Source organism: Rhodnius prolixus, unplaced genomic scaffold (genome assembly GCF_049639745.1).
Source record: "Rhodnius prolixus isolate KJV_2025 unplaced genomic scaffold, Rpr scaffold_14, whole genome shotgun sequence".
In the NCBI taxonomy this organism is placed as follows: Eukaryota; Metazoa; Arthropoda; class Insecta; order Hemiptera; family Reduviidae; genus Rhodnius; species Rhodnius prolixus.
Genome location: NW_027411594.1, coordinates 8,203,072 through 8,216,785, shown reverse-complemented (window position 1 = coordinate 8,216,785; position 13,714 = coordinate 8,203,072). Strand labels below are relative to the sequence as shown.

General features: G+C 34.9%; 1 protein-coding gene across 4 annotated transcripts in view; it reads right to left on the bottom strand.

Annotated features, from left to right (window-relative positions):
• Positions 1–13,714, bottom strand: part of LOC141451803 (uncharacterized) — a 35,548-nt gene that overhangs the window by 18,154 nt on the left and 3,680 nt on the right. The window contains exon 3 of one of the 4 annotated variants that reach the window (XM_074123480.1): positions 9,249–9,354. The gene's annotated coding sequence lies outside the window, so the exon portion shown is untranslated. Of the gene's footprint in view, positions 1–591; positions 1,079–9,248; positions 9,388–13,714 lie in introns of those variants that run through there. The other 3 variants (XM_074123479.1, XM_074123481.1, XM_074123478.1) reach the window with 3 other exon arrangements.

Below are 13,714 nucleotides of genomic sequence, written 5' to 3'. Positions count from 1 at the left end.
GACGGACCCCACATGCAACGCGCCGGCCGGACTTATCAACTTTCGAGTTCTACCCATTATGTTATGTGAATCAAACACTCGGCACGCCGGTTACTGAACTACCGGCTTAAATGAACTAATGTCTGGTTTAAGTTTTCTAAACATTGTGATGTAACACTGAATGTGCCGCGCTAAATTTATGGCAGATGAAAATTGTAAAACCAGAATTAACCTTAGATTTTTTTTTTGTTTTTATATTTTACATTTTGAGATATAAGTTCAAAATGTTTCGAGTGTCAACCACACATTCGAGAACTGAAGTAACAGCAAAGAGAAATTCCTGCGAGTCATGTTTACTCCAGATTTTTTGAAGGGAGAAAAATATCTCAAAATAAAAATAAGAGCAAAATCACACTGAAAGACACTCCGTAAGTAACTAACAAGAAAACATTTTGGTTAAAATCACGGCTGGTTAATAGTTAAAAAGTAATACTATAGTTTGTTATGAGGAAAACAATAGCATAAATAGCATTATGCAATACACTATTTCCATTTAAAAAAAAAACAAAAATATCTCACGGTCACAGAATAATTATTCAAAGAATTACTCACCATTATAAAAGTATTCATTTACTGCTCTAGGAATAATTTGGAGTACACTTGTCTCATTGAACAGTAATTTATCAACTGTGTAAGTGTCCACCTTATCAATGTAAACTTATTCCCACTCTCAACTGCTTTTAGCAGAAAATTTCCCCACTCCAGGTACAAAAATGAAGAAATAATTTACAAATATTGATTGAAAAAAATGTGATTATAGATTAGTGTTAGAATAATATCTTACACGAACTCTAAAAGTGCTAACTCATAAATGTTGAAAATATAGTTAGATCCTAAGTAAAGGATAATATTTTAGATTTTATCTGACGTAGCCATGTTTATTGTATCCTTTTCCGGTTTCAGTCTTCTCATCCAGCATCAGAATTTTGATTAATCAATTGGTTTTAGAGAATACTTAACTTCAATTACGTTACCGCCTCGCACAACACTTGTTTACTGAGTGAGACAGGTTATATGGTGGTTATCTGTGTTATTTTAAATCTTAATGAATCGTTAAACTTTTTTTTTTTTTAGGAATAGAAGAAAATTAATTAATGAACCCTAATATTAGTTTTAGGGTTCTGTAGGTTTAGTGCATGTGTAAGGTTTTAGAGTTAGTAAAACTGGAGTTGTATTTTATATGGAGGGCGCGCAAATTTACGTAATAAACCCAGAAGTATTCTTATTTGATTGGCATTGGGAAATAATTATTGTAATATAAAATATAATGAATATATGATTCTAATCACTTAGTAAATAATGCGTTATAGAAGAAAAAATTAAAAAATAAAACTTTAAAAAGTAAAAAAAAAATATGCAACATGCAATTATATTCATCTTTTGTGTGTTTTGGCGAGGTTTAACCAGGTGTGTTTGTATGTTTAGTACGGAATGACTATAACTTGGTCGTTCATAATTATTTGTAATGGCTTTCTATTTTTATATCTCAATTCTTTTTAACTTGTCCCTAATACGATATCTTTTTTCTTCTATATAAGAGTAAATGTTACTCTAAAAGTGAATTTGAGTATTAACTTCTTCCTAAGATTATACAGTTTTTAAGACTGACTGAAATAAACACTTTCCAAGTTTTCTCAAAAGCCTGTGTAGTCTCCGTCTGTAAAGTTTTGTACTGTGAGTTACTGAAGTGTTTATTTGATTTTATTTTGCGTTAACCATCCGGCAGACGGATTTTCCATGCCGTACAACGTTTTTCTTTTATATTTTTTATTTATTTTAAATGAAAATGTATTTATTTATTTTTTTTGTATAAATAAAGCATTATTTATTATTATTAGTAAGGTGACCAATCGTCCTCCTTTTGTAGGTTCTGTCCTCCTTTTCGATATTTGTCCTCCTTTTTGATATGTTTATTTCTGTATTCAGAAATGCCGCGCCGAACTGTTACGAGTCATGTGACGGTAAAGTACGGAAAGTGGCGATTATGAAACGCATGCGCAGGAGAACTTAACGTGTCCCGCACTATCGCGCATATTACTTTGTTTAATGTTTACTTTATTTCTGTATTAATTTTATACTTTGTGTTTACTTCTAACGTACGAAATGGGCAGATATTGAAAATTGTGTTGAGTTTTTATCGATAGAAATGCCTGATATTAAAATCGATGACAATTGTCTGTTTGAATAAATTAGAAGACTGAATATATATTTAAATTCTGATAAATTAGAACAATGGGAAAATCAACATGTTGAAATTGACAAAAGATGGGTGGAAATATTTAACCATTTCAAAAATGAACACATTCCATATGAAAATTTAGTAATTCCTGTTGAATTTACGTTGTGCTGCCCTGGAACAAATGCAGCAGTTGAAAGAGTTTGTTCAATGGGTAATGATTTTTGGCTAAGTGAGAAATCAAGATTGGATGTTGATACTCTAGCTGTAGCACTTACTGCAGAGTTCAATATGAAGGATATTTCTTGCTCCGAAATTTCCAATATACGTACTGTTAAAAAATGATACATTGACAAAAAATATCCATTCAATGGAAAAATACTCGTTTAATTAAATAATTATAGGAAGCATAATTTGTAAATTATTGAATTAATAAAATGTTTCACTTATTTACGTTGTACTTTTTTCTTAAATTTTTTTGTCCTCCTTTTCATTGTAAAAAATGGTCACCTTATTATTAGTCTCGTCTGTTAAGGTTAATTTCTTGCCCTGATATGTTTAAGTCTTGAAAGTTCCAAGTTAGAAGAATGTAGAGCTCGAGTTAACCCATCAGAGTAGCAGTAAGTTGTCATTGCTGTTGATGTTTTTTTGATGACCGTTTTCATTCAAGTGACAAAGTAACCTAAATACATTTGCTGGGACTGACCCAGCACGCCTGTTTATTGAATCCCACTTTGTTTTGTGAAGTTTTTAGGGCAGTATACACTGGATTTTAATGCAGAGACCTCAGGTTCGAATCCAGCTGATGGCCCTTAGTATTTTTTTCTTCTTCTTCTTTTAAGGAGCTTCTTTCTTTTAGACCACACTCTGTCTTGTGATGTTTCGTTGTCTGCGCAACAAGAGAACACTGTCTGGAGGCTACCAATGTACTGAAAAAAAATCAGGCACAACTTATGCAAATCACCAGATAAAAAAAATCCGAAACCTATCTAGGGTTTCGACGAATAGAATTAGCGATTAAGAGAAAATCGACTGTTCACAGCTGATTTAATTGCTGTAAACTTTACAGCAATTTGGGGGGGGGGGCAATTGAGCCAATTAAGCTAAGGGTTGCTGCAACCACTTGGATGCTATTAAAGTGGAACCCCACTCAGTTAAGTGTTGAGCTCAGGAACCACAACAAATAAATAATATTTCCCAACTTATATATTTTGGAAAGTAGGTACTCAGCGGAATAGGAAGAAATGACAGCCAGACTTCGTGCTTGGGACAGCAGCTCTCTCCTCTATCCCGGCCGGACATGTAGAGGATTTGAACAATGCCACGTTCACACGTCCGTGCTGACGTCATCGCCTTCTCTTGGCAAGGGCCGACGGAAACTGCCCGTTCAGCTTTGATTATATCAGCACGAATCCCTTTTTTTCCCCCTCTAACCTAACCTTTCTTTTTCTTCGGACCTTATAAAACATCGAGGAACCCAGACTTACCTCCTCCTTCTGATAAGCCAACAGAATTGTTAGCTGGAGCCCAAGTCTTGCCAGCTCGGCCACTGTAGCCAAATACCTCTGCCTGCCTGTTTCTATTTACCATCTTTCCTGACACCCAGCATCCCCCACGTGCAAGCTGTTAGGAGCTTACTTGCCATCACTCCCCCTCTCTCCACCACTACTTCCTTCGTAAATACTCCTCCTCTTGGCTTCCGGCTTTATTTCATCCCAAAGATATTCAAAGAGGCTTTTCCCCCCCCCCCTTTCAGTGTTTAAATAAAATACTTTGTATTCTAACACATTCCTTCCAGGTTTCCACAACCAGGAAGTCTTTTGAGTTTTCACTTTGAATTCATGTTTGAACATGCAAATATTTATTATGAACACCCACTATAGTTCTCAGGTTTCCAAATTTCTAACTTACAGAATTACTAGAGGAGGTGGTTAGCGTCCCAGCCGTAGATCCCGGGTTCGCATCCCTATCCTCTACCCTCTTCTCTCCCAGTTCTCTTCCCAGGAGCTTCTTACAGCTCACACAATCCAGTGACTGTCTGGAGGCCGGCAGTAAAAATGAGCAAAATTCTAGGTACCAATATTCTTTGATGTTTTAAATTAAGCACCAAGGTCTTAAATTAAATTAAAATGACAAACAATTAAAAATTACTGAAACTGTTCACTTGAAAAGCTGTACATTACGTGGAAATGGCCATGGGCTTATGGGAATGTAACGAGAAAAAGATGAACCTTAAAATACAGCCAGAACAATCATCCAAGGTATTATGTAAGGATGAGGAAATTGGATGATTAGAATGTCTTTTTTTAATGCTGAAAGCGTGCTGTCATGGAAAAACCCCTTTTATTAATTTGATTAGTGGATTAAGGAAATGAAATATAAATACGTGTACTTTTCTATTTAGGGTAAACATCCATCCAAAGAATAGACATAAACATTGCCAGAGTCCCTTTTGCCCTTTGTTGGGCAAACAGAATTATAAAATATTGTCTGTTCGCTGTGTACACAGTGATGGAAGCAGTAGTTTGTGTATTGTCAGGGAGGGGTGACTCCCGCCCTGGTAAACAAAGAGTATTACTTCCTTTTTGAGATACTTTATTGATACCGGAAACATGATGGCAGTAAATTCTAGAAGGTAAAAAAAGTATTTTTCATTGGGTTATTTTAATACAAGCGAGTAAAAAAGGAAAATCCAAAATTTAAAGAACATACTTGCCCGCTTAACGTTGGTGATTTGGTCGCTACCTAATAAGATTCTGAAGGCTTTTTTTTAAGGCTTCAGTCCGGTCTGTTATGGAGTGACTTCTACGCCAAATCTTTGGCGAACTATTGTGGCTCGTCCGTTTTGAGGCTACTTAAGTCCTAAAACAAATAGACTCTCTCCCTTTCTGTGTGTGAACAAAATATAAAAACTGCAGGAAACTGAAAAGTTGATAGACTAAGTCAGGGATGGCGAATCTTTTTGAGACGTGGGTCAAATTTTGTTCATTTTTTTTTTTTTTAGTACTAGCTCTTGGGTCACTAATGCCCCCATTTGCACAAGAGTTAAGTTTAAACAATTTTAAACTGAATATTTTCAAAACTAAACATCTTTAAAAATTTAGTTGGCTTAACGGGGTAAAACGGGACGAAACAAGGTGCTATGGAAGTCTCTTTTTTACAAACAAAAGTGTGTTTTATCTGAAGAAAAATCTAAATATGGTTATTTGTTTGGGTTGTCGATTTTTTTTAACAAAGAAAATATGAGTAAAATTATACATATTTTGTAAACACTTTTTTGCTTTATTTCAAATACTACAAAAGCATTTGTCGTCATTTGCCTTTTTTAGAACTGTAATGATCAAACTAAAGGTTATAGATAGCAATTTAAATTGCTTTTGTGTCAATGCGTGATTGAAAAAAAAATACAGATAGAATATAAATTATCCATACAATTAGAAAATCTAAATCAACCCGAGTAAACAAACAAATGGTTGCCTAGCAATTGTGTGGGTCAGTGAAAAAGCTTGCGCGGGTCATAGGTTCGCCATCACTGGAATAAGTCGTTTCGGTGACGTAACTGAAAGGTAGCGATGAAAATCCTTATTCCCAGGGAAGGAACATTTGGTGTTTTTCCCAAAAATAACTCCAACGCTTTTACCTTTGAAAACTGAGTGTACACACTGTACTCAACAAGTTAGTCTACAACTTTTATTTGAAAAATTCCCCATCGGGAAATTCATTTAAAAAGATAACGGTTGGCTAGACTGTCTTCTAAAAGGCTATTTGAGTGTAATGCACCAGTTAATGTTCTACACATTGTACAAGAGCGTAAAATTCTTTATTTATTGATAAAGAATTGAGTTAAACGAAAATTGCCCCCTGGAAGGGGCCACCTCATTCTATAATTTTTTTGTTTCAGAATTTCCCAAAAAGGTAGGTTAAACGATTTTCTTAAAAAATTAGTATTCTCACGGCACTTTGTTGTTCTTTAATTTTCATCAGGAAAATTTACCCCAGGCTATTCCAATAAGGGGAATCTTCAGCGAAAGGGGGGCACGGATATTACCTGGCCAGGTAATTACTAATATTATAATGAGTTTTAGGTAAATAAATATTATCCCTGCATCCTATCGACGTTGTAGAACAGAGGTGGAGCAGTGGATTTTTGAAGGAACATTGGAAACGGTGGAGATCCCGACGAGATGACTGCCGTCAGGCTAAAGAAATTCTTGGCCTGTCAAAAAACGGCTATAGTTGGTTTTAACAGGTACCGGATCCGTCCAGTTGGTTCAGGTGTTGAGTGGACATGCAAATTTAGCGTACCATCTTTTCAAATGCGGCCTTACCCAGTCTCGCCAATAGTGTTGTTTAACAGCAGAGCCCTAAGGCTATAAGGTTCGAGCCTTAAGCGCTCGAGCTCTCAGGGTTCAGTGGGTGGCTCGAGTCAGAGCTCGAGCTAAAGCCTCACAGAGAGCTCGGTGAGCCTTCAAGGCTCGGCTCAAAAGGCTGGAGCTTTCTTTTTTTATATAAAGCATTTTATTTGTACTAATTAATAAATTCATTTCTTAAAATAAAATCAAGTTATATCAGTTAATTAATTTTTCAAACATATTTTTTGTATAAATGAATACAATGAATTTTAAAATGTTCGTTGTTCATTGATTACTCGTCATTCCTTAAGAATTTTAAAAGGCTTGCACTTTGTGAGCCTTCAACTCCAGGTTTGTGAGCCTCCAACTTGAGCTTCACGGCTCAAGCTTCGAGGACTAAGGCTCGAGCTTTGAAGGCTTAAGCCGTAAAGGCTCGAGACGAAGCTCGACTCGCTTGAGCCTTCAGCTCGGACCTCAACTGAACAACACTAGTCGCCAATCAGTGCTGGCTGTGGTGAGTCCAGTTTTTGTTCTAAAACTACGATTCCTCGTCTTCGGGAGGTTAAATGTTTCCCCACCCGGAGTTTTGTGGCATCTGGTAATCTTTACCAGAACTTTCTAGGTTTATTCCAGTGCACTGGGCGATTGAGTCTCCATGCTCCCTAGTGTCCTGTTGCTACTTTATTAGTTTATTGTTTTTGGCGTCAGGCAACCTTTAGCCAGATTTATTGGTCTTGAAGCCCCGGTATCTCTCAAGAGATGAGGGGTGGGCGGGGAACAATGGGAACCATTTTGGATTGCCTGCGATCCTTCCCCTTTTTGATGGAACCGCCCTTCTAATGAAGTTTTAAATTTAACGGAAGGAAGTTCTGGTAAACTTTTTCGAAATTTTAAAACCAGAAGTTGCTACCATTTTGTTGCTTTTCCGCTTGTTTTTCTGCTTCGAAATTTCTTCCCCCTGCTACAATTTTTTTCTTATCTTTTTATGTTTTACAAAAAGTTTTACATTTAAATAATTTTTTTTTGGGTAGGAGAGCGAATTCGTTTTGGGTACTTTAAGGTGTAACTTAAAATGTTCCCCTAAGTATGCAACTCGAGAATTGTAAAGATAGAGTCGTGTGTGTGTGTTAACAGATGATTTTTTTTTCTCTCTCCACTCTCTGAGAAAATACTTGTAAAAATTACAAAGGATCTACGTGATTTCTCTTAGCATCCTGGGTAAAGTTAAGGAAAGTCGCTTTTCAAATTGTAAAAAAAAAAAAGTAGAAAAAGAATCCCATTTTCAGAAAAGAAATGTTAGGACTCATAAAGAGCACTCGACGTCCTAAACTTTTTCACCAAGTCGCTCTTGAAGAGCAATAAAGAGAGATATATAGCTTTCACTCTTTTTTTCTTTTTCTTTTCCTTAAAAGTCCAAGTAATTCTGTGTGTGCGAGCGTGTTGGTGGGGAAACGGGAAACGGGGGGGTGGGGGAAGGAGTGAACAAATAGCCCAGCTACTCCGTTGTTTGGCCGCCGTTGTAGTTCTGCCACTAAACCTTAGAGTAGGTAGAAGAAGCATTAAAAAGTGCGAGCTCCACTAAGTAGGGGAGAGAAGGCGCGGAGAAATGAGAGCTTTTTAACAGGAGGATGTGTCACTGGCGGCGAGAGGAGCAAAGGGATGGATATGTGCTAAGAAGACGTGTGAAGGGACATTTAGACTGGATGTGTGGGTGTGTAAAATAGGGGACCTATCTAGCGAGGGGAACGATGTGTGACGATACCGACCTTCTCTCTCTCTCTTCGGCAGTTTCCCAATGAGGGAGGAGGGCCAAGTTTTCCAGCGGGGACGTAAAGACCAAGAGACAGAGAGAGAAAAGTGTCGCCCAGCAAAGTAAAGACATTCAGGAAAAACTTGTTTTCCGAACTTTTACCATCACTAAGAGAACTTAGGAAAAAGTACCCTCTCATTCACCGCCTCCTCTTTAGGGCTACTTTAGGGCTTCCAACTTCTCCACTCATCATGAAGCTTCTTAGCTAGACACTGTCGAGAGCATCTCTTTAAAAGGGTGAACGGCACGGGAGGGTGGAGGGAAAGTGTAACTCCCCTTTTTTTAAAAAACACATTTAAAGTGCACACACATTATCAACCGCACAGTTTATCAACTAACCTTGCATACAGTTTGTCATTTCCATCAAACGCCATTTTTTTATTAACATACTTACTTGAAAGGGGGCACGTGTCTAGCTTTGAACACTCACGTGACCTACTCTTATCACCTAGGAATTTGTACTAAAAAAATTAGGTGGCTTTAATATTTTATACACGTGGCACAATAATGGAATCATCACCGAAAAAATTAATTTAATTAATTGAAACTTCAGGCCAGTTGAATTTCATCAAATTTAGAATTTTGGTCGCATAGTTGACCGTTCGTTATTAATTAATTAATAGGCAAAATGGGTCTTTTTGAGCAAACCCTAACTTCCTGCCCTTAAACATCCTTAATCACGTTTTTCTGGAAAATTGTTTTAAAAAAACGTTAAAGTAACTTATAACCTTCGGCCCAAAATATTGAAGACAAGTTCAAAGAAAATAACAAGGAGAAAAACTCCAAAAAACCTGAATTATCGAATACTGTACCTGAAAAAAAAAACAAAAAAAACTAACTAAAGAGAAAAATTCAAAACTGTAACTTTTACCTTTGAATATCCCTGCAAATATCTTGCATATCCATCGTAGTCCCTTGTGTCTTCCAGGCAGGGTAGTGCCCTGATCCCCATGGCACTTGACCCTAGTTAAAAATACCTATGACGAAAACAAAACCTTTTAAACGCATCACTGGAACAGAATTTGAAAAATATCCGCAACAAAACACAATTTTTTTTATTCACAAAAAAAAAAAAACATTTTAATAAAGTTAGGATGGAAGATTTGCGAGGAACCGGTCAAATAAAACAACTCGTCTTTTTGCCAACGTTTCGACAAATATATTGTCCTCTTCAGGACAACTCTGTAAATTGTTTTGTATTTGTAATATCCAGGCCCTGAAGAGGACAATATATTTGACGAAACGTTGGCAAAAAGACGAGTTGTTTTATTTGACCGGTTCCTCGCAAATCTTCCATCCTAAGTTTAACAATTTGCGGTCACGAAAACTATATATTCATTTTAATAAAGGGAAAAAAGTTCACCCGAACAATCATTCCTGGGGACTTTAACAATCCCCAACAATGTGCCTGTAATAATAAGAATATATAAGGATTAGTAAAAAATAGTTGTTATTAAAAAAAATATAATAATAATGAGTAAAAAGTTGTCAAAAAATGAAAAGACAAGCTTCCCTCAAATTATTATTATTTTTTCTTAAATTCAGGCATCATCAGCTTGAGAAATGACAAGATTCTTTGACCAAAACCTTGTTATATAGTCCATAATTTTCAACAAAATCTGTAACATATCTAACTAAAAATTAAATTCTTGGGTAAATGTAAAGAATAGCGCCCGGAGGTGTGGCCTAATTCGAAGTGATTCTAATTCGCTGTTACCATATAACCCGCCAAATTCAAATGTAAATATAAAAATATTTCTTTATTTTATATTTACATTTAAATCTGGCGGGTTATATGGTAACAGCGAATTAGAATCACTTCGAATTATTAATTCAAGATTGAAAATTTTATTAAAAAAAAAATTTCGTGGGGGCTGTGCCCCCACACCCCCCTTTTTGTGGGGGCTTTGCCCCCACGCCCCCTGATCTATTTTTTGTTTTTATGGGGGCTTCGCCCCCCACACCCCCTCACTGCCCCACTAATACAACTCTAATTTGTAATTCAGACACATGGAAAACAAAAGAAAAGAAGCCTACCTTATTCAATGCAATCCCTATCCTTCTGTTTCTACACTTTATTCACTCCCTTAAATAATGCTCTCATTTGATCGCCCATGGAAAAATGACTCCTTTTCATACTTATCTCACTTCCACACTTCGGACCTACATATCTATTACTAATTAAACCAACTCTTATTCAAAATGATAAAACTTTCATCTCTTTATCCTCCCTCAGACTACATTCATGCTTTAAATTAAAGAAAAACTGTAAATTCAAAACGCTCATCTTTTATGAAGTTTCAAAAAAAAAGAACCTAAAGTTACTCACTGGCACTAGCGGGAACTGATAATACGTTGAAAAAGAAGCAGTTACTATGCAGTAAGTGTACTGCGCATGCGCGCTCAACATAAATAGCTAAGAAATTCAAAAAAATTATATACAGCACATTAGCGGGAAGTTGAGAAATTTAAAAAGAATATATTGAACATTGGCGGGAAGTAGTTTAAAAAGTCAACGGTAACTGTGCTGTACTGCGCATGCACCAAAAATAAACAGGCCACACCTCCGGGCGCTATTCTTTACATTAGCCAATTCTTGTTTTTAAATTTCATAATTTCTTTTAGAATGTTTAATGGTCAATTTAAATAATATTTTTATCTCTATTAAAATGGAAAATATGTCCAAAAATTACTTGAAGAATAGTTAAAGGGCGCCACGGTAGCCGAGCGGTTAAGAGGCGAAATTACTTGAATAGTTAAACGGTGCCACGGTAGCCGAGCGGTTAAGAGGCGAGACCTGCGAAGCTAATATGTATTGTGGTACTGGGTTCGATTCCCGGTCTAAACCTTAGATTTTATTTAATGGTTAATAAAAGAAATTTACAGTAAAGTATGTTTGCTAGTCGCCTCCGTCCACGACACCCAATTAGGTAGTTGGACGTTAAGCCCCGCCTGAAAAAATAGGCGATTACTTTACTTTGAAGAATAGTTTAAAGCTTTGTTATAAGTGCCAACCAGTTGAAAAAAAAAATGTATATTCTTATTTTATAAACTGTTAAAGATTTGAAATATTTTATGAACACAATATATGTGGGGCTAAATTTTACGTAATAGTTAAAACATTTACTGAGTCTAATTTAAAAACCTATCAATTAGAATAATATTATACCATTCAAATTTCCAATTATTTCATAATTACTCAATTACCCCATTCTTCTAAATTTAATATTAAAAATTAATTAAATGTCATTAATATCTACCTCAAATAAAGGGAATTCTTAATGCACTTAAAAGTGCACATACATAAAAATAGAAAAGTCACCTGAATATACAAATAATAAAGAAAATGTACTTACCACGCAACCGACACGCTACCTAGAACAGTCTATGAATAGAAATGGCCTAATGGCCGTCATGTTACATGAGATTATTACATGTTTATTAAAAAATATTTATTACAGGAAGATTGAAATTGAATTTTGTGTAAATTTTGACTTGAAAAAAATTTTAATTCATGCAAACAATATTTTTTAATTGGCTTACAAGGAGACAATACGGTATTTCGAGAATAAAATATTTTCAAGTATTGAACATCTTCTTATCTTTCCTACTGTACTTAATATAGATTTTGGTAAATAATTCCTGATTTTGAAAAAAGAAAATGAACAGCTGATACTAACGACGTTCTTTTAAAAACTGTCGACAATCTTCTCAATCGCTTTAACATTTAAAATGAAATTTTAGAATTCATTTAAAGATATAAATAAAACGTACAATACATTCAATTACAAGAGAGTGATATGAAAGGATCATTGATTCTTCTAGGAATTTGCTACAAATCTATTTTCTGTATGTTCCTTCAATCGATTTCCCTAAAAGTTACTGATGTATTCTATTGAAGAATATTCTTCCTACTTCTGAGGATGAAAGAACGCACGAACTGCCTTGAAAAGAAATTCTGAAAGGAGTCAAAGCGGCTCAAATGATAAAGCGTAAAGAAGGCCAATTTTTCATGTTCATTGTCATATCTGATAACCAAACTCGTTTCAATGATTTTACAAAACATCAAATATGTATGCTATGTGTAGTGTAACCTAGGAGCTAGATGAAGGCGTTTGGGTACATTTAGTTACAACTGCTTTATTGCTTACAGTTACTTGAAATGCTGTTTTGAATCACGATCCCAAAGAATTGGGAAGTATCAATCACCTAAAATGTGGAGGTAATCTCGAGTCGAGTGATCAAAACTGGCCCAGCTTAATTAAGTAAATACTTACGGTCCATAATATTACTTAGGCTTAAACTACTAACAAAGAGTTCAAAATCAAACATAGAATCTATCCTCAACTACCCACAGGTTGACAGAGCAACTACTTCCTCATCAACGTGGGCTCAAGATCGTCCAAAGGTGTCAAACAAATAAGGTATCTAAAATTCAAGTAAACCTAACTATAAGCTCAGAACCATTGAATAAGTTAATATTTAAATTAATATTCGCTTTAGAAAAAGAATTATTTAAACAGCTGATCAATGTAGTAGTATAAGTTTGAATCAGAAGAAAACAAAGTGCAGTTTATGCTAAAACGTATCATATGTTGGACTTAGTTCAATTATCACGATACTGAGTTTATTAATTTCCAGAGAAACAGATAGTTACCAGAAACAGTATAGTTATTAAAATTACCATATTTGAAGAAATTCGAAAGTAAAAACATCAATTACCGTTGACTGAATCACTTTACAAACTACATTGCATATATTTTATCATCTAGATACAATAATACTTATTTTAAGGCTAATTTAAGATTTTCAAGAAATGTTTTTTAAATATAATTGTAATAATTGCAACAAAAGGTGCAGAATGTTCAACTACATTCCTTTAAACTTTAAAATGAATCATAATTATTAGAGACTGTGACAATCCTACTAAATTAAAGTAACATTCATTCTTTGCATGAATAGAGTACTCGTATATATTACAAGTTCTCTCAATTTTGAAAACTTGTTTTTCCTTTGTAAATTCAAAGACTTTGTTAACTCGATATTAAGCTGTTTTGTAACATTCTATTGCTTTCATTCATATTCAAGTTTTTGGGACCGTCAAATGAAGTTTATAAAAGTACCAAGTTATAAGGAAATGTTAATTAAAATTGTAATAACTGTAGCAAAAGGAATCTGTTATGGGTATTAAGCCCTTTAGGTTTTTTAACTTCTAAAGGAATTTCTTTTACTATGGGCTGAGAAAAATCTAATTAAGTTTAATATTATTTATTCTTAAATATATCAGAGTATTCTCACTGATATGAAAATCCCTTTAGAAAAGCAAAAGAAGATGCG